The sequence below is a fragment of the Rhinatrema bivittatum genome, chromosome 1, assembly GCF_901001135.1.
Source record: "Rhinatrema bivittatum chromosome 1, aRhiBiv1.1, whole genome shotgun sequence".
Lineage (NCBI taxonomy): Eukaryota > Metazoa > Chordata > Amphibia > Gymnophiona > Rhinatrematidae > Rhinatrema > Rhinatrema bivittatum.
The window spans coordinates 199,062,285-199,084,433 of record NC_042615.1 but is presented as its reverse complement, the minus strand read 5'-3'; positions in this window follow the sequence as shown (position 1 = coordinate 199,084,433).

Below are 22,149 nucleotides of genomic sequence, written 5' to 3'. Positions count from 1 at the left end.
TGGCTATTCTCTAAGTGAACTTAATAGCAGGTAATGGACCTCTCCTCCAAGAACTTATCCAATCCTTTTTTAAACACAGCTACACTAACTGCACTAACCACATTCTCTGGCAACAAATTCCAGAGTTTAATTGTGCGTTGAGTAAAAAAGAACTTTCTCCGATTAGCTTTAAATGTTCCCCATGCTAACTTCATGGAGTGCCCCCTAGTCTTTCTACTATCCGAAAGAGTAAATAACTGATTCACATCTACCCGTTCTAGACCTCTCATGATTTTAAACACCTCTATCATATCCCCCCTCAGTCGTCTCTTCTCCAAGCTGAAAAGTCCTAACCTCTTTAGTCTTTCCTCATAGGGGAGTTGTTCCATTCCCCTTATCATTTTGGTAGCCCTTCTCTGTACCTTCTCCATCGCAATTATATCTTTTTTGAGATGCGGCGACCAGAATTGTACACAGTATTCAAGGTGCGGTCTCACCATGGAGCGATACAGAGGCATTATGACATTTTCCGTTTTATTCACCATTCCTTTTCTAATAATTCCCAACATTCTGTTTGCTTTTTTGACTGCCACAGCACACTGCACCGACAATTTCAATGTGTTATCCACTATGACACCTGGATCTCTTTCTTGGGTTGTAGCACCTAATATGGAACCCAACATTGTGTAATTTTAGCATGGGTTATTTTTCCCTATATGCATCACCTTGCACTTATCCACATTAAATTTCATCTGCCATTTGGATGCCCAATTTTCCAGTCTCACAAGGTCTTCCTGCAATTTATCACAATCTGCTTGTGATTTAACTACTCTGAACAATTTTGTGTCATCTGCAAATTTGATTATCTCACTCGTCGTATTTCTTTCCAGATCATTTATAAATATATTGAACAGTAAGGGTCCCAATACAGATCCCTGAGGCACTCCACTGTCCACTCCCTTCCACTGAGAAAATTGCCCATTTAATCCTACTCTCTGTTTCCTGTCTTTTAGCCAGTTTGCAATCCACGAAAGGACATCGCTACCTATCCCATGACTTTTTACTTTTCCTAGAAGCCTCTCATGAGGAACTTTGTCAAACGCCTTCTGAAAATCCAAGTATACTATATCTACCGGTTCACCTTTATCCACATGTTTATTAACTCCTTCAAAAAAGTGAAGCAGATTTGTGAGGCAAGACTTGCCCTGGGTAAAGCCATGCTGACTTTGTTCCATTAAACCATGTCTTTCTATATGTTCTGTGATTTTGATGTTTAGAACACTTTCTACTATTTTTCCTGGCACTGAAGTCAGGCTAACCGGTCTGTAGTTTCCCGGATCGCCCCTGGAGCCCTTTTTAAATATTGGGGTTACATTTGCTATCCTCCAGTCTTCAGGTACAATGGATGATTTTAATGATAAGTTACAAATTTTTACTAATAGGTCTGAAATTTCATTTTTTAGTTCCTTCAGAACTCTGGGGTATATACCATCCGGTCCAGGTGATTTACTACTCTTCAGTTTGTCAATCAGGCCTACCACATCTTCTAGGTTCACTGTGATTTGATTCGGTCCATCTGAATCATTACCCATGAAAACCTTCTCCATTACGGGTACCTCCCCAACATCCTCTTCAGTAAACACCAAAGCAAAGAAATCATTTAATCTTTCCGCGATGGCCTTATCTTCTCTAAGTGCCCCTTTAACCCCTCGATCATCTAACGGTCCAACTGACTCCCTCACAGGCTTTCTGCTTCGGATATATTTAAAAAAGTTTTTACTGTGAGTTTTTGCCTCTACAGCCAACTTCTTTTCAAATTCTCTCTTAGCCTGTCTTATCAATGTCTTACATTTAACTTGCCAATGTTTATGCTTTATCCTATTTTCTTCTGTTGGATCCTTCTTCCAATTTTTGAATGAAGATCTTTTGGCTAAAATAGCTTCTTTCACCTCCCCTTTTAACCATGCGGGTAATCGTTTTGCCTTCTTTCCACCTTTTTTAATGTGTGGAATACATCTGGACTGTGCTTATAGAATGGTATTTTTTAACAATGACCACGCCTCTTGGACATTTTTTACTTTTGTAGCTGCTCCTTTCAGTTTTTTTCTAACAATTTTTCTCATTTTATCAAAGTTTCCCTTAAAGCAGGAGTGATTGTCAAAGAGGGGAGATTGAATGTTAGAAGGCTGAGGGATTATATTTTAAGATCATTGTGCATGCTGTCATTAATAGTTTGGCTGAGAAGCCAGGCTTTTAGGTCTTTTTTGAAAGATTTTATGTTTTCTTGAACGGTTAGATAATGAGGTAACGAATTCCATAACTTTGGGCCGATGATGGAGATGGCTCTGTTTCTGGTGGAAGACAGTTTGGCATGTGGAAGTGATGGAATCACTAGTTGAAGTTTACTAGTTATTCTTGTGCGTAGAGAACAATGGATATGTATGATGTTATCAAGGGCAGTGTAGTCTGCTTTATAAATTGCTTTATGAAGTATTGAGAGAACTTTGAATTCAATTCTTTTCTCTATTGGGAGCCACTGTAATTGGTTGAGAACAGGTGTAATGTGTTCAGATTTTCTTTTACCCGTCAGGACTCTGGCAGCAGCATCCTCCCTGTCCCTAATCCACTTTCCTTCTCACACCATTCCACCTTTCTCCTCACCTCATGATCCTTCTCCATTCCTCTAACCATCCTTGAAGTCTCCTCCCTGTACTGATACTTGAAATCACTTTTCTTAACCCAATAAAAATAAAATAAATTATACTGATTATACTAATAAATATGCTGCAGTGCTAATTCATTTTTATAATGTAATATAAAATATGGAAATGCTTGCCAGTTTGCCACAGAATCTACCCCTGAGCTGCCACAGGAAACTAGGGGACTGTGCCTTAGACCTCCTGCTTCTTGTTGTCCAACCTAGGGATGGGGGCAGGAAGAGGGGGTAACAGGAGTCAACAGTGCTTAGGGGCACCAAAACCTTAAATCCGTCTCTGCCCGCAGCAACTGTGGCTGCTGAAAACAAGGGAAATGTACTTGATCCCATTGAATCACATTCACCTGAACTCCAATATCGCTTAACGCTCCTTCCCCTCATCCCCTCTCAACAAAAAATATAGCTGAGTGAGGAAGCCCCTGAGGCACAGGAGACCCACTAACCCATCTGAAAAAAAAACTCCTTTTATATCCCAATCACAGAGCATCCAAACCAGTCCCCTTGTTTTATTCTCCCCTACCCATCCATTAAAACCATTGTCTAGGATGAGAAACTATGTAGATTAGAGCTCTTGGAAACGAGATGGCTGAGAGGGAACATGATAAAAGTTTATAAAATCAAGACTGGGATTCAATAGCTAAATAAAGGATGATTATTTTTTATTTACCCTTTCAAATAATACTAAAGCAAGAGGCACACCATGAAACTAACAACCTACAGATTCAAAATAAAAAATAGAAAGTACTTTTTCCCTCAGTGTACTATCAAGCTGTGGAATCTGACGCTAGAGGATGGGATCAAGGTGACTAGCATAGCAGGGTTAAAAAGAGGTTAGGACAAATTAATGGAGGAAAAGTCCACAACACATTATTAGCCAGTAGACTAAAGAAAGCTATTGCTATCCCTGGGATTTAGTAACAGGAATTAGATCTACTTTTTGGGATCTTCCAGATACTTGCGACCTGGATTGGTCACAGTCGGAGACAGGATGCTGGGCGTGATGGACTGTAGTCTGATCCAGCATGGCAGTTCTTATGTTCGACTGTATAGAGTTGACATTGCCAGCGCTGCTCTCTGATAGAGGCTGCGCTGGATCTCCGGGAGCGGGTAAATTCAGACCCCAAAACCGATAGGGATTGTTATGGCTTGGCAGAATAGGGGGAGGGTCTGGGGAGGGAGGGTAGGGGTGTGCAGCCCAGCCCCTTATCATTGCAGAGGGAGTGAGAGGGTGCGGGAACAACTACACTAATATTTCAGGAACTGGGGAAGGGGGTGGGGCACCTACTCATCCCGTAACATTATTTTTTTTCTTTTAAGAGGGGATTAGGGGCCCGATAGGGCCATATACAAATTACTTAGAGTGGGGGAAAGACAGAGAAACAGCCCTTAGGCCCTGTACTTCCTCTTTTTTTTTTTTTTTCTATTTACAGCGCTACTTAACCAGATATTTTTTTAAGCTTTCCTGTTAAGTAGGTAGATATCCGACCACACAAGGCTGAATAAGTAATAAATCTAACCAGCTATATTCTAACATGGCCGGTTAGGTGTTTTAGTTATCAAGCTGCATGTAGCTAGATAACTTTAGGCAAGTATATTTATAATATACGGGACAAGTTTTCCAGCTAACTTAGTATTGGCTTACTTAACATTGGCCTCCAAGTCCTTCTGTTTCATGGAAATTAAGGTTAATATAAAAAGCACAATATTTGCATATTGCTAGTACAAGCCTCATAATTAGGTGGCTAATTTTATTTTCAAGCATTAAAGGGGTATATGAAGAGAAGCAAACAGTTAAAGAACAGGGATCATTGATTTTTGTGGCTGGGTCTGTACTAAACTTTTAAACCTTTAATAACCACAGCATTTCAGTCTTCTGGAAATTAATCAGTGCATCTGACAGGCATGCCAGGAAGTTTCATATACAGGCGATGCTCTACTATGCTGAGCAAGGAAAAATGCATTATGTGAATGTAACCTCTGAGTGATGCATGCTAAGAAACAATAAAAGAAGACTTGCCTTAAATTGATCTTGCAAGTGAATTATAGCTTGGATAGCACTGGTAGGATACATAAAGCGTACTCTTCCAGATGAATCATCACCCTCTCCCAATATTTTTTGATTCCATTACAAAGATAGTAAAAGCGTTTAGTTTCTTAGGTTCTTATCCACCATCTTTTAAAACTAACTCAAACATATTTTTCCAGGGCATGTCTTACCTCTTTAAAATGCTAATATGAAGCTCAATTTACCCAAATCATGACTTAGAATAATTTAAAGAACATTATTTGTTGGTTGTGGTGAATAAAACTAATAGCATCCTATGTTTAAAAAACAACTGCTCAGAGGCCTGTGTACCGAGTTGCATAATGCTGTATCAGCTTTCTTACAATATGCATGTGCCCAATTATCTTTTTCCTGACATCACCTTGGAATTTGATGGAGGAAGCACATTGATCATGCTCATGCTTTGGTGTTAAATCAAATCCCAGGATGACCCTACCCAGGGTGGTAATTCTGGATCTCAGGTCCTCCGTGTCATCCTTAAATTAGTTCAGGATTTGTACCAGCTGCCTCATTATAACCCAATCATGATGTCCCAGGGGCAACCCACACCTAACTCTGTTTTCCAGAGACAGATTATGAAGGGGTGCCTGCTGCTTCACTAATCTCTGCAGCATCATGTAGCTGGAATTCCAGCATGAACCAACATCCTGGTTCATCCCAAATTGTTCCTGCTTTTCTCAGAGAACCTGCACCATTTTTATGCATCTATGAAAATGCCCAACTATTATCCTGAATTCAAAAAGAGACCTGTTATATGGATGTCAATAATCTGAGTGTACCTTCATACGATGCTGTAAAAAAAATACGGCTATCGTGACTGTGAAGCCTATGTGTAGGCTTTAAAAATCATTAGGTACCCCAGTGTTGGAATGCAAACTTTTGTAGTGCTCACTGTCCACTGTACAATTGTTGCTGAAATGATCACGTGGATACTGTTGCAATATTCACTTATCTCAAAATTGTAGTCGGTCTTGCCTCAGACGACATCCTGATGTTTCGGAGGCTGGCTCCTTCTTCAAGGGCTGGATATGCGCAAGAGAGACCGGTATTCCAGTGAAACATTAGATGTTGTGACAGTGAATTTGATTACTGTGCCAGCAATGTTCAACTTGTTAAGTTTGTTTAGCGGTCTGTGAAGCTCCGTGAAAAACAAGCGGCTGCTCCCACGACTCTGTGCTGGCCAGCACAGAGTCGTGGGAGCAGCCGCTTGTTTTTCACGGAGCTTCACAGACCGCTAAACAAACTTAACAAGTTGAACATTGCTGGCACAGTAATCAAATTCACTGTCACAACATCTAATGTTTCATTGGAATACCGGTCTCTCTTGCGCATATCCAGCCCTTGAAGAAGGAGCCAGCCTCCGAAACATCAGGATGTCGGCTGAGGCAAGACCGACTACAATTTTGAGATAAGTGAATATTGCAACAGTATCCACGTGATCATTTCAGCAACAATTGTACAGTGGACAGTGAGCACTACAAAAGTTTGCATTCCAACACTGGGGTACCTAATGATTTTTAAAGCCTACACATAGGCTTCACAGTCACGATAGCCGTATTTTTTTTACAGCATCGTATGAAGGTACACTCAGATTATTGACATCCATATAACAGGTCTCTTTTTGAATTCATAATTTTTTCATGTTATATTGTTTGGGTTTATAAATTTAGCAACTATTATCCTGTACATCTCTAACAGGTCCTTCAGGAATCATTCCTGTGCTCCTTGGATCCCAGCCCCAGGGCATCCTTCACCTCCAGCTGCAGCAAATGTGCAAAGCAATGGATGCCCTGAAAACCCCCATTTTCTGTTGCCTTTACCATATGTGGACCACTGTCTGTCACAAAGAAACCTGCATTTAAGAATTCTGGCTATCTAGTCAAACTGCCAGCCCTCCAGCTTCTCTCTTATAGTAGGAGGTATAGGGGCTATACATCAACTGGGTGTACAGCAAAATTAATCTGTACCTTGGTGCTCCATCCCTGGTAGAACTTCTGCCTACTCCTTTCTCAGCCTGGTCCCATCAGTGTGCTGTCAGGGAGCAATAAGCATGTTACTTCCCTCTGCCTTAGCCAGCTGCACTTAGATGTGACTACAGCACTGGTTGTACAGGCTGGGAATGACCGTCTTACCAAATATAGTCCTGGAGGGGACTTTGTAATTTGGTGCTAACACCTGCAGCAGACACAAAGCCAATGTTCTCCACCATCTGCAGGGGCTGGTCATTAAGAGCAATCATTTCCCCAGTGCTCCTCATTACTACTTTTGATGCTACCTGCCTCTTGCCCCAGAACAATGCTACAGAACACCACCCTATTTCCTCCATGGTGGGTTGCCACTTCGGATGCATGGCAGGAGACTGCTAACCTGCCACTTGACTGACAAAAGGGATCAGCTTTGGGAAAAGTCTTCCCCTTTCCAACCCCTTTCCTCTGGCTTTTACTTGGAGTGATAGAAGGGGTCCACAAGCTAGTACTGTCACCCTCTCCCAATGGCAATACTAGGGGTGCTGCTTCTCTAGGTGATGCTGCATACCAGTGTTTGTGAGATGCCCTATTTGCTTCCCTCAATTGATATTCTTTGTGCAGTGAATTCACTGAGCAAAACATAGGTCCTCCTTCACTCAGAAGTGCCAACAGATCAAGGATTTTCTTCCACAATACCTTCTCTACATACTTGAGGGCTGATGCTGGACCTGGAGTTCAGATAGAAGGTGAACTTTGAGGAAAAATGTCAGAGGCATCACTTACACTCTCTACCTGTGTTCCTCACCAAACTCAGTATCATCTGTCTCCCTCATAACTGAAGTGGATGCTTAGATGCTACTGTATAATCTTCCCAAAAGTTTGCTAGCTAGTAGCTATTCAGTTTCTGATTCAGGGAATCCCATACAAGATTCTTCATCAGAATCAGTTGATGTAAATACTGTCTTCATTGTTGCAGCAGCAAAAACTAAAGAAGAGTGCATTGCTGAGTTTTTGGCATTGTGTTTCTGCTATTCTTGCTGCCCTGCTACTGTCTACCTTGGATGACTCTCCCATCTTTTCCCTCTGTTCTAAAACAATAGGGCAAAACAATGGAGGCCAAAATAGTAAAACATGTGCAGGGATCAAATGTGACCCTTTCCTCAGCCCAGAGCCATCACTTGAGGCGGCCCCCAACAAGCATACCCCAAAAATAAAACACCCAATTTGCATGATGATGGACTCCCCCCAACCAAATCTAAAAAGTACAAAAATGTGGTCATTAGTCACCCCCTTTTCCAAACCAGACTGTGCTGCCCAGACCCACCTGGTACCCCCAATGCCAAACCCCCCCCCCCCCCCAATGTAACAAAAACAGTTCATTGGTGACAAGTTGTTCCCTCCAGGATTTTCCAAGCCAAACATTTCTCCCGGCCTACCCCACCCTCCGAAAACCCACTCCCACACCCCATTACCTTGAAACAGAAAATGTCAGCAATCTGGTTGGTGTCATTTTCCAAAATGGTACCACCCTGATCTTGCCCCATTTACATGTCAAGGTTTAGGCACTGGACCACAGCTATGTGGCCATGGTCCAACGCCTGGTCCTTACCCTTGTCATGTGACTGGGGCAAGGTCAAGTCAGCACCGTAGAACTGTCCTAAAGCAAGCCAGCTAAAGTGATGTGTGAAGTCCCTGATTTTTCCCATTGAGATCAGTGCTGCTGGGAACATAACGCATCTGAATGGGGTTGCACAAAAGCCTGGACTGCTCTGCTATCTCCCTCTTGAAACTGGGTACTTTGGGATTGTCCCTGCTCTGGTGTATTTTCTGGTCAATTGGCAGGACACCATACATAGCTTCATGAAGGGAGAGCAAAGAGCCAGGAAAGAGAGTCAAGGCTTCAGTTGAAAAAATGGAAACATACCATCCTGGAGGTCACAGAACATGCAACATTGAACTAAAAACTCTGTATTCTGTTATGCTCAGGCTTGTGAACCCTTGGGCCGACGGGAGGATGGAATACCTTAGGAGGAAGATCCGTAGGTTCTCCCATCGGGTGGCGAAGCAGGAACAGAAGACGTGACCAGCTGGCCCTCGGCACTGAAGACAGAGGCGACTCTGGAGGCAAATGAAGAGTCGTGTCGTCGAGGAAGGAACTTTGTCTTCGCCACTGGAAGTCCGCAGTCCCCCCAGGAGGAGCCCATAGGGACCCGGACCGCTGGGACTTAGGTGGGCCCTTGGAGACGATGGTCAAGAAGAAGTCCAAGGTCAAGTGCCAGAAGGTCGTCGCTTACCAGTCTGAGGTCACACACCAAGGGATCACCACTTGCCAGTCCGAAGTCACACACCAGAGAATCACCGCTTGCCAGTCCGAAGTCAAACACCAGGAATCACCGCTAGCCGATCCAAAGTCAGGAACCAGGAACACCAAGACAAGACAGGAACAAGGAACCGAAGTAGCAGAACTCACCGAAGCAAGCAGACCTGACTAACCCAAAAGTTGCCAAGTCGAGGAATGAGCAGAGGAAGCCTCCTTTTATACTTCCTATGCTCTGGCTCATAGGGAACAGTTGAGTGTAGTTAAAGGGATCAGGTCCCTTTAAATCTGAGGAGGAGGTGCAGCCTCATGCCTAAAGATGGCGGTGGCTGTCTTGGATTCTCTCTGCGGAGAGAAATGCTGCTGGACGCTGCGAGGGAGGAGCAGGGAAGGCTCTCCCTCCGGCGAGCATCACAGGGACACATGCCGAAGCGATGGGCCAGGATCAGAGGCCTCCCCCGGAGCTCCCGCGGCGGGTCGCCATCGCGGGCCTGGTAGGGGACCATGGTCATGGCCTTCCACGGCCGCGGAACACAATTCCTTTGTGAGGGGGGATATGATAGAGGTCTTTAAGATCATGAGAGGTCTTGAACAAGTAGATGTGAATCTGTTATTTACACTTTCGAATAATAGAAGGACTAGGGGGCATTTCATGAAGTTAGCAAGTAGCACATTTAAGACTAATCGGAGAAAATTATTTTTCACTCAATGCACAATAAAGCTCTGGAATTTGTTGCCAGAGGATGTGGTTAGTGCAGTTAGTGTAGCTAGGTTCAAAAAAGGTTTGGATAAGTTCTTGCAGAAGTCCATTAAAGGTTATTAATCAAATTTACTTAGGGAATAGCCACTGCTAATAATTGCATCAGTGGCATGGGATCTTCTTAGTGTTTGGGTAATTGCCAGGTTCTTGTGGCCTGGTTTGGCCTCTGTTGGAAACAGGATGCTGGGCTTGATCGACCCTTGGTCTGACCCAGCATGGCAATTTCTTATGTTCTTATGTGTAGATTGAGGACCTCAAGAAGAAGGCCTGGGAACTGTGCCAGATGGAAGGAGAGTGGCTGAAAAAGCTACCTGCCTGGCAAGAAGAGACCAGAGGTAAGGTCATTAAATGTATATAATGGTTTGTCTATTTCCTGCTTCCATTATAGGCCCTACTATTACCCTGACACTCTACAAGACTCTTTTCTGCCTAAAGGTTCAAGAAACCCTCATGCACACTAAATTCATCCTTGTCAATTCCCTGGGTCATAGGCAGCACTGCCATGAAGCATTACATGTAATGCAGTCACAGGCTGACTAATGAACTCGAGGATGTTAGAACCTAATCCTTTCAGGGCATGTCAAGGCATCCCTGAAGGCATTCAACAAGGACACATAAACTTGTGGCTGCATGATGGCCCGTGAAGGCTTTGAATCTAAGGTACATCTCAACATATACCACCCAGACGCTGAGCCAAACTCCAAGCCTCTACTCCTATATAGGCACCATGATGTAAAAGGCAGCTGTACAGAAGCTAATGTATGTTTGGGAATCTATCTATGGCCTTGCCACCCCTTATAACACATAGGTGTCCCACTGCTAAGCCCACTTCCCACTGCCTCCACCTCTCCCAGAAATATTATGCCATCTAAAAGTTTGTATGATGCTGCACATCACACTTTGGAGCGTACCAGCAGATGGCTTGACGCAAACCTTATTGCTCTGTTCCCAGATTACCCCATCTCAGAGGAAGAAGAAGAGGAGGATGAGGAGGAGGATAAAGAACACTCAGTTCCTCCTGCTGCTGTAGCAGCAGTGCCCTTTTCAGGGCAGCAGCATCCACCACTATCACTACCACAACAACCACCGGTGGATCTTGCAGAGCACAGCAGTCACTTTCTTCCCCCATTGGGAGCCACAAGGCCATTTCAGCCACTCATCCCTTTCCTCTTCTCAGTAGAGCCCCCTCCCCATTCTGCCATGGGACCTCAGGATGCAGGCTGGGTGAGGGAGGTGACCTGCTCACTGGATACCTTCCATCTGATTCTGTACTACATTCCTTGCCTTCAGAGGAGGCCTCAGTGGCTAAAGCATCCATTCCAGGCCTAGAGGCCTGGTCTTTAGCAGCTATTGGCTAGGCAGACCAGAGAATGGAGAGGAATTTAGCAGGGTATGAGCAGACCTCATGAGGCTGGTGGAAGTGGTGGAGTTCCTCAGTTAGACTCAAGAGGGCTTCACATGCTGATGGGCATGAGGTGACTACTACAGCCCACAACTCGCTAGACCATCCAGGACCTTGCCTCATGAGGTTCCTAGGCCATTTTATTTGATGAAAACAATTGACTCCCTAGTTTTTCCCACCTCCTTTCCCCTTTTTGTTTTCTAAATAAATAGTTTTAAAGTTTTTAAAAATTTTACAAATATTTAAAATGTATATTCTGTGTGTGTCATATTATTATGCATGCCAAGGTCTATGCATAATAATATGACATGCTTTGTTTACCCAGAGTTAAGCCCCTTTCGGGATAACCTATTGTAGTCACTCACCCACACACTGCCACTCATGTAATGTGCCATGCAACTCTGTCCTGTAATCTCTAATCTCCACTCATCTACTCTTATACAGGCCGATACAGTAAGGACGCGTAAGAAAGAGTGCGGCAGTGCCGGGCGCACCCTCGTTTGCTGCGCGCACAGTTTGGTTCACATATCGCTCAATACAGTATTCAAATGAGACGCAAATGCAAGCCAGGTTCAAAGCGTGTCCATGAAGCGGTAGGCGTGCTCAATCCATTTTACTGTATAGAGCGGTATACAGCGCCTATACAGTATCCTGGGTGCTCCGGTACCTGTCATTTCAAATGTCATTTCAAATGTCATTCCACCAGGAAAGTGGATGATTCTCCTACAGACCCCGCTGCCTTGAGCGCCGGCGGCAGCAAGCCCTAGCAGCCAGTGATCGGCGGCAGGGAGTGCAACAAAGCACCTGTACGCACAACTCCGATTTTCCTCCTCCTTCGGACGGGCAAGAGAGAGACGAAATTTCACGGGCAAACCTTCCCCCAGCCCCCGCTCACCTGCCCTGGCCGTGGCCAGGCAAGCCCCCAGCAGCAGAAGGGTGTCCATGGGTGTCGGTCTCCCGTGTGGGCACGCTGACAGCTCCGGAGCAGCCCCAGTCCTCTCTCCCCTCCTCCCGAGGCGCGCACCGCGGCTCCCCTGCCTCCCGGGGGCAGCCGGCAGCGAGAGCGGCTTCAGCAGCCCGGGGTGGATCGGGCGCTCCCTATGCGAGGCGGCTCCCAGCAGGCCCACCTGCGAAAGTGCATGAACAGATGCCTGTACGCCTGTACGTCCAATTTGGGCGCTCAAGGCAGCAGGCGCATGACCGCGCACCTGTACGCCCAATTTGGGTGCTCAAGGCAGCAGGCGCATGAACGCACGCTGTGACCTCGGACGTCCAGCCGGGCGCTCAGGTCACGGTGTGCGTTCATGCGCCTGCTGCCTTGAGCACCCAAATTAGGCATACAGGCGCATGGACTGCTGGAAGCCGCCTGGCATGGGGAGCACCCGATCTGCCCCAGGCTGCTGAAGCCGCTCTCGCCGCCGGCTGCCCCCGGGAGGCAGGGGAGCTGTGGTGCACACCTCGGGAGGAGGGGAGAGAGGACTGGGGCTGCTCCGGAGCTGTCAGCGTGCCCGCACGGGAGACCGACACCCATGGACACCCTTCTGCTGCTGCTGCTGGGGGTTTGCGTGGCCGCGGCCAGGGCAGGTGAGCGGGGGCTGGGGGAAAGTTTGCCTGTGAAATTTCGTCTCTCTGCTGGGGCTTGCCTGACGCTTGACAAGCTGGCAATCCCCGATGCCCGAGCGTAATCCAGAAATGATTTTCGCCCTGCGCCTTGCTTTATTTTTTGTTAAAAGTTTTCCCCCTTGTGCGAGAAGCATTTTTTTCTGTGGATTGGGTTGGTCTGGGACTGGGCGGCTAAGTTCACCACACTAATGCCAGGGTCAGGGTAGGCGGTAAATTAGCAGGTTAAAGACGTTGCAAAACAGCTGGTTAAAAAGGCAATAATCGGGGCGCATGTTACTGTATCGGAGGGAATAGCTAATCCGATCATTAACATATCATATACATGCCGCGGGCGGAAAGGGATACGCGTCGATTTCAAGAAGCGGTAAGGACGCGTAAAACCGGATACTGAATCGCGGCCAAATTGTGCATACAAAGCGGGTTAGAAACAGGGTAACCGCGGCTGCGCTTTACTGTATCAACCTGATAGCTGCTTATGTGTAACTCCTGCTGATCTGGGTGTGCATTCTGCACTCAGTTCCCCTGAATGCCCTTGCTGTAATGGGCACAACTCTTCTAAGCTGTAAATCTATATTTACCTCTTACCTTCTCAATTCCTGAGTTGTGAATGCAGCCAAGCCACAAACACAGGTATAATCTGTAGATGAAAACATCTTATATGAATCCCCACTACTAAAAGCACTGCACAAGGAGACAAGAAGCACACATTAAGTGGCCTTTTGAACAACAACCCAAATTCTAGCAGAGAAGAGGAGTCATATAGATGCTCGGGTTGGAGTTACGTTCAACTGAAGCTGTCAGCAGGAAGTTAAAAACATTCATCTCTATCTCCCAAAAGCTAGTGATGTCAATGAAAGAAAAAGGCAACAAAATTTGACTTACCCAACTGTGATGAAGGCTTACTGAAGTAATTCAGGTGTTTGATGTTACTATTGCACTCAACCTAACTTTCTTTGTACTCACACCGGCTCTCATCCCTGGTAGAGGCCAGTTCCCCTCCACAAAGCTCCCAGCTTCCATTTGCAAATCCCTTCAGTGCAATGCTCATACTTATACTGTATCTCTGAAATACACACCTTCCAATGGACATCTGCCTGCCATAACACAAGTTTTGCCTGGGCCCCTGTCTGTGTAGGCAAAAGGAGTTTTTGAGGGCTCTCACTTTAAAGCTTCGAGCTGTGAGCTATCAGGGACTCCTTGATGTTTCCATAACCTTGCCTCTAACCTACCTATATCACCTGTAATTTGGAAGGACCCTGACACAGCAAGCCTTCAGAGCTTGGCTATCACCTGAAACTGGGTCAGAACTGTAATTTTCCTCAGCTGCTTTCTATCCAAACATTAATTACGCTACACAGAGTTTGTAGGATAAATGTAGCTAATGAAACCCAGTAGAAACTCATAAAACACAATACACAATCACATACACTTTCCAAAAAGATTTTTAGTTGCTGACTGAAGGTTCTCTTCTTTAATGATAAAACACCAGGTATAAGGAATACAACGAAGGCCATCAGCCTTGATGACGTGAGGTGTCCAAATCTCCCACACTGCCCACAGCAGCTTCATCTGTCCTGACTAGGTAAAAGTAATTTGCCTTGTAAATCCCTATTCACTCATCCTGGCCTGTTTCTTCTTGACTTGGTGCTGGAGGTCTCACAACTTGTTACTCAGGTCTTGCACACTCCTGTGGAAGACTGCATTGATTTGGTGATGGCTTTTCTCCCAGGTCCACTCTGGTAGGATACAACTCTCTCATGAATCCTTCCCATATAAGATGCTCTATACTTTCATTACCTCCTTTACCAGAAGGTCCACCTTTTGTGGTTGGAAATTAGATTTACTAAACAGGATGCCAGTTCTTCCAGACATGGTTCTGTTAGGAAAACTGGCACCAATACTTGCCCTTATATATACAGATTGAAGTGTAAAATGCATGTGAAAACATGTAAAAAGTGGCAGGGTTTATGCATATAATTTATGTTCAAAATATTTTTAAATAACAAAGGTACATGCGTAAGTTATATTTGTGTTTATTGGCTAAATACACACGTGTACAGTCATTGTGAAGTTGTGGTATACTTGTATATTTCCCCCATAAATGTGTGTAGAGTTAGTCCATAATTGGGTTAGCTGCAGGCTTCATGTCATCAGGGACAATCAGAGCCAGCAGATGACGAGTGCTGCCAGGATCTATTGGAGGGAAAGGAAGAGGAGGAATTGAGGGCCACTTCCACTCAGTCACCTAATCCTGAGGTATTGCAGCATGCTAGAGATGAAGGGGAGGTCAGGCACTTTGAAGAGGGCAGGTTCTCTGCTACAGAAGAGTGCTTTGTACTCCAGCAGAAGGCCATATGCTGCAAATAAATGAGAAATTTGTAGTCTAGATAGTGACCCTATGGCAGGATATCCAGTGTTTGAAGTAAGTGGTAAAAGAAGAAATGCAGAATGTCTATCAGGAGATCCCGGGCATTGGCAGAATGCTGCTGGAGGAATTGCAGAGCATGATCATTTGCTGGAGGAGATGCTGCAGCAGATGCCATCCTGCCAACTGCAGCCAGTATGGAATGGAGCATTCCATGCCGGGCACCAGTCCCTTGGATGCAATCTGCCTAAGCATTTGCAGCAGCATCACAACCACCCTGGATTGTTCCACTGCCTGCTATTGGTTCACCAGTCTGGTGGAAGGCTCCACCTCTGAGTCTGCCACTACTCATGATGGGGTCTCATCCTTTACTGAATCTACAACCTGCACTGATGTGTCTTCCAGCCACACCTCCACCACCGTAGAGGAAGGCTCCCCCCTCTGCTACCATGGGGAAGGACTTCATGCCTTCAGCTTCGGGCCCCCTTGATGTCATCACTCAGGAGCTACTCTCCACCCCACAGCCCTCTTGCAGCTTTGATCACCTTGCCACTCCTTTCAGTGTCCATGCCCTCCAAAGGCACTGTGAGTAGAGAAACAAGATACTGCTGTGAAAGAGCACCAGATTGGGCCAGTCCAAAGCACCAGAGCTATCCTGCAAAAAAAAGAGGATGGCAAAGAAGGAATAATTTCTTATTGTCTATGCACAAATATCACCATCGTCTTATAAATAAATTCTTCTTCACCACTGAACATTTCTTGGAATCAGAGTGTTCCGTTCCTCTACAGCCTGCTGGTGAGTCTGATAATCTCTTGTAATTCTTCAGCACTCAGATCAAATGCGTCCTATTCCTCCTCCTCCTCCTCAGGATAATCATCTAGTCTCTCTAAAGTAGGCAAGTCTCTAGTTTTGGCAAGATTATGAAGCATGCAGCAGGCTAGAAAGATTTCACCAACCTTGAAGAGGTTGTGCAGCTTACATCATCCAGTCCTGTTCCAACAGCAGAAACCTATTTTTAGTAGGCCAAAGATTTGCTTAATGATTGCCCTGGTCTGCCAGTGGGCCCTTTTGTAGCAGACATCTGCTGCAATCTGTGGGTATACCAGTGGGATCATGAGCCAGGTTTTGAGTGGATATCCTCTATCACCTGTAAGGGAAAAGGCAGAAAAGAACTGAGTCAGATATCCCCTGATTATAGGCGTCAGGGCCTCCTGGGCCAAAATGATATGTCCACCTAGATATCTGTGAGAGAAAAGGGGCAGAGGTTAGTAGTTGTGTGGTTGTGGAGAGAGCAGCATACTGACCTAGTGCCAACCCCCAGTGATGTGACCTACTTGTAAGCGGTCATGAATTTCTGACTGTGAGGGAATGTAAGCATCTTGACAAGATCCTGGAAATCTGGGCACAACATCCATGATGTTCCCCTTGGCATTGAATTCACCTATTTAGCATATGGAAGCCTTTATGGTAGCAGTAGGTGGTCTCATCAACCACTGCTGCTCTGATGAGTGCAATTGATAGCCTCCAAACTGAAAGGAAGTGTGCAATTTAGAAGAAATCAGTCATCATTTTTTGTTGTTGCTATCTTCTTGAAAAAAAATAGCCAGAAACTAATCAATGCACATGGATGTGGCTGATTGGCTTATTCCAGCCCTGACCACTAGAGGTGTCTGGAAGGTACTGGTGGCTAAACAGGCCAGGGTTGTAGTGACCTTGAGATATACTGACAAGGCATGGCTTTTCTGGGTGGAAGAGACAGGTCCTGCTCTAACTGCTGGCATAGCAATAGTATGATTTCCTCGTTGAACCAGAACCTGCACATGACTTGCGCCTCAGACAAATCCAAAACTGTGCCCTGGCCCTGTATACTCTCTACAAGAGTTACTTTCTCCTACTCATCCTCCTTCTCTGTTCTCTCTCTCCTCAACCATTATTCCATGAGTATCCATAAGCTAATTATTGTCATTTTGGAATGTATTTCTCCTGCCACTCAACCCCCCAGCATGCCCCAGTGACACTCACTGCCCCTCCCCAGTATGCCTCAGTCACACTCATTCACACCCACACCTCTGGTATGTCCCATTCAAACTCACTCAAACCCCCCCCCCCCCCCTCCAGTATAAGAACATAAGAACAAAAGATGTACCATACTGGTTCAATCCAATCTTCTGTTTCCAACAGTGGACATTCCAGGATACAAGTACCTGGCAGGATCCCAGGAGGTCGATAGATTCCACACTGCCTATCCCAGGTATAAGCAATGGATTTTCCCAAGTCCAACTCAATAATATAGACTTTTCTTCCAAGAACTTTTTTAAAATCCAGCTACACTAAGAGCTTTTATACTGAATTCTAGAATTTAATTATGCATTGAAAAAAAATATTTTCTACTATTTGTCTTAAATATATTAGCTAGTAACTTCAATGTGTGTCCCTTAGTCTTTGTACTTGTTGTGATTTAACAACTTTGAATAATTTTGTATCATTAGCAAATATGATTATCTCACTCATTGTTCTCATCTCTAGGTCTTTTATAAATATGTTTAAAAGTAATGATCCCAGTACAGATCCCTGGGACACTCCACTATTCACCTTTGACCATTGATAAAATTATCAGTTTAGCTCTACTCTCTATTTCTTTTAATCAGTTCCCAATCACAATAGAACATTGCCCTCCTAGTCCATGAGTTTTTAATTTCCTCAGGAGTCTCTCATGAGGTACTTTCTAAAACTTCAGATATACTATGTTAACTGGCTCGCCTTTATCCATATGTTTATTCATGCCTTCAAAAAATTGTAGCATATTGGTAAGGCAAGAATGCTCTAGTTTGGCCAGGTACGGCCCTGTAATAATCACTAACCAACCTCCTCCCAGTATGTCTCAGTATGCAAAATATGCCCCAGTCATACTCACTCACTCCTTCCCCCACACACACACTATGTCCCAGTCACTATGCACACACACACTAAGTCTATCTGGAATGCTATGCCATTCACTTACAGGTTCCCCCGAAGAAAACCAGCAAACTAGACAAAAACTAAAGGTAAGAAGCAAACAAACAAACTTCTAGGCAAGAACTTCAATTTCCAGGATTACTCCCACTCTCTCTGCCTCTCTTTCTAGCCTGCTGCAGTGTCCACTCAACGGGAGATGCCAACCACCAAACACCAAGTCAAAAAAGGGAATGCACATTTGAATTTGGTGTGTAATTAGCTGTAGTAAAAGTATTTGTGCAGTCTTAATGATGTTCTCCCATACATTCTTTATAAGACAGCAAAGTGCATGCAACATTGCTAACCATGCCCCAAAATGCCCCAAACATGCCCATTTTGTTTGCATTTACTTTTGCTTGTGACAGCGAGTATACGCGTGTATGTCACCCTTTTTTAAAACTGAATGTACGCACGCATGCTTCACATACGTGCGTATGTCATTTTTTTCGCACATGAATCATTTTAAAATTACCTCCATTGTGTAGAGTGCTGCTTACAGCAGTGTTTCCCAACCCTCTCCTGGACGCACACCAGCCACTCAGATTTTTCAGGATAACCATAATGAATATGTGCGAGGCAAATTTTCATACAGTGGAGTCTAGAGAATAGGGATGTGAATCGTTTTTTGACGATTTAAAATATCGTCCGATATATTTTAAATCGTCAAAAATCGTTAGGGCCACAATACAATACCAATTCCCCCGATTTATCATCAAAAAATCGTAAATCGGGGGAAGGGGGAGGGCAGGAAAACCGGCAGACTAAAACCCCCTAAAACCCACCCCCGACCCTTTAAATTAAATCCCCCACCCTCCCGAACCCCCCCCCCCAAATGCCTTAAATTACCTGGGGGTCCAGCGGCACACTAAAACACCCTAAAACCCACCCCCGGCACACTAAAACCCCCTAAAACCCACCCCGACCCTTTAAATTAAATCCCCCACCCCAAATGCCTTAAATTACCTGGGGGTCCGTAGCGGCGGTCCGTAGCTTAAATTACCCCCGGGTCCGTAGCTAAATCGGGGGAAGGGGGAGAGCAGGAAATCCGGCACACTAAGTCGTGGTGTCTTCAGCCGGCGCCATTTTGCAAAATGGCCGCCGCAAAATGGCGGCGGCCATAGACCAATACGATTCGACGCAGGAGGTCGTTCCGGACCCCCGCTGGACTTTTGGCAAGTCTTGTGGGGGTCAGGAGGCCCCCCCAAGCTGGCCAAAAGTTCCTGGGGGTCCAGCGGGGGCCCTGGAGCGATCTCCTGCCGCGAATCGTTTCTGTACGGAAAATGGCGCCGGCAGGAGATCGACTGCAGGAGGTCGTTCAGCGAGGGTTCCGGACCCCCGCTGAACCTATTTGGTTGAACTTCAACCTATTTGGTGTAATTGTGCCAGTACACCTCAATGGCAGAAGTCACTGCTGCGGCAACAAGTGTCAACAGTGCTGTTTAAACAATAAGGATTCTCTGTCAAAAATGGCAGGTTGAAATAATAGTGTTATTCACATGCTAAAGTTTCTGTGCCTTTGCAAAATATTAGATGCTGAGATCTGGGTCACAAAACTCTGTCCTGGTATGTGGCAATTTGATGCAACATGCAAGCAGATGCAAAGGGCTACCTGTTTTAACAGCATACCAATGAGGCAATGCTCACAGGCAAGTGTGACTTGTAGCACAAATCTGCAATCTGCTTCTCAGAAAGGAAATCTGATTCGGTTTACTTTTTGTCAAAATACAGTAACTATAGTCAGCACAAAACAAAATGATTTGCACAGACTTCCAGCATAATGAAAAAGATGTTTATTTTGAAATTTTCACCACTTCCTATTCATATGTAAAAGGAATAGCAATAGTGTTGGATTGAAAACACTGTACTATGACATTCTCTTATCCTTTCGTGGAAGATTAGTGCTTCCTCACCGATGCACAAACATCTACTGAGCTGCAGGAGACCAGGTACTTAGTGATGTGATAACCAACTTCTTATCAAAGGGCTATCACCAGCTCTGCTCCACTGGGTGAGATACTGTGTTTTCAAAACAATTTAACAAAGGGCTCCAGGTAACCCCTTCTAGCACATTATTGAATTTGCAGCAAAATGGCTACCATCAGTTATGGGTTCATCTGGACCAAGGGTACGTAAACTCAATCCTTGAGGGCCACAATCCAGTCAGGTTTCAGGATTGCCGCAATGAATATGCATAGAATATATTTGTGTAAAATGGAGGCAATGCATGCAAATGGATCTCATATATGTTCATTGTGGCAATCCTGAAAACCTGACTGGGTTGTAGCCCTTGAATTGGCTTTCAGGACCCCCTGCTGTGGACTAGAAGTAGGCAACTCCTTGAATGCTGCAGACAGGTGTGGTTTTCAGGATATCCACAATAAATATGCATGAGTTAAATGAACAGGCACTGCCTTCACCGAACACAAATATATTTCATGCATTCTCATTCTAGATATCCTGAAAACCAGATCTGTTTGCGGCACTCAAGGACCGGGAGTTGCCTACCCTTGATCTGGACCATGATCAGTCTGCTGGGTGATTGCTAATTTGGCAGACTGGTGTAATATTTCTTTTCAAGCTTGTACACAGATCCATTCTGCTTTGAGGGTCTCACCTTGAACTGGCTGGCCTGTGTCCATGGTCACCTTCTTCTTTGAAGTATCCCATTGCTTCTGTGATATCTGATGAGGAGTCAGAGAACAGAAGGCTATCACAAAGTGATGATGTTTACAAAAGACTGTAGAACGCTTGCTTTTTCTTCATTGCTGCTGTATTGCCCTCTGCATGTAATTAGGCAGTGAGAGTGAAGTGGCACAGCTAGGAAACTATATTACACACAAGCACACTTTTTCATTTCACAGAGAAAGTAGAGCACTTTAAACAACATGCTCTTGAGCTGGACTTTAGATTAATTTTTATTAAAAAAATAATGATAGCAAATAAGCAAACAAAAATGGGATTAGGCTCCATAAGACTTGATTTAGAATCCAACAAAGCTGCATTTCATGCCGGGTCCCAGGAAATAGCTCTACTCAAGATGAGAATAGATTGCAGTAACCGTCTTCTCTAGTTTGGCCAAAAACATTAAAAAGTAAGCTTTTGGGTTAGAACAATGAATATTCTGAGTTACTTTGCAAAAAATAAATGCACATTTAGGATTACCAGTACCCTGAACTCAGTCCAAAATATTCAAAATGGAACTCCCATTTATAGGGAAGAGAAGGAGCAAAGGAAGAGGACCTGCTGCTCTTCAAAAGAATCTAAACACTTCCCTCTTAATGGTTTGTGTGCCTGATATTACCACTAGATGCAATGTGGAGGTCTAACATTCCTTCTAAGGCAATTTACTCTGTTTGCACACTATTTTACACTTCACTCAGTGCTACCTCTTCTAGTTCTAATGTGACCCAGTGAAAATGAAGTATAAACCCCTTCTTTTTATGTTAATCTTTTTGCAACAAATTATTTACATCAGGAGTTAGTCATATGTTAAATATGGATTAAAATATAAATACTCTACAGGTGAAAACATTAGAAAAATTAATAGGACATATTATGCCTCAGGCACAAACTTACAGGCCGATGCAGTACAGTGCACTCCACCGGAGCACACTGTTAACCCGCGTTTGGACGCGCGTTTTCAACGTGCTAGCTTTACCCCTTATTCAGTAAGGGATAATAGCGCATCGAAAACGCGTGTCCAACCCCCCCGAAACTAATAGCGCCCGCAACATGCAAATGCATATTGATGGCCCTATTAGTTATTCCCGCGCGATTCAGTAAGTAAAATGTGTAGCCAAGCCGCACATTTTACTTTCAGAAATTAGCGCCTACCCAAAGGTAGGTGTTAATTTCTCCCAGTACCAGGAAAGTGCACAGAAAAGCAGTAAAAACCGTGGCTGTCAGCGGGTTTGAGAAACGACGCCGGCAAAATTGAGCGTCAGCTGTCAAACTTGCTGA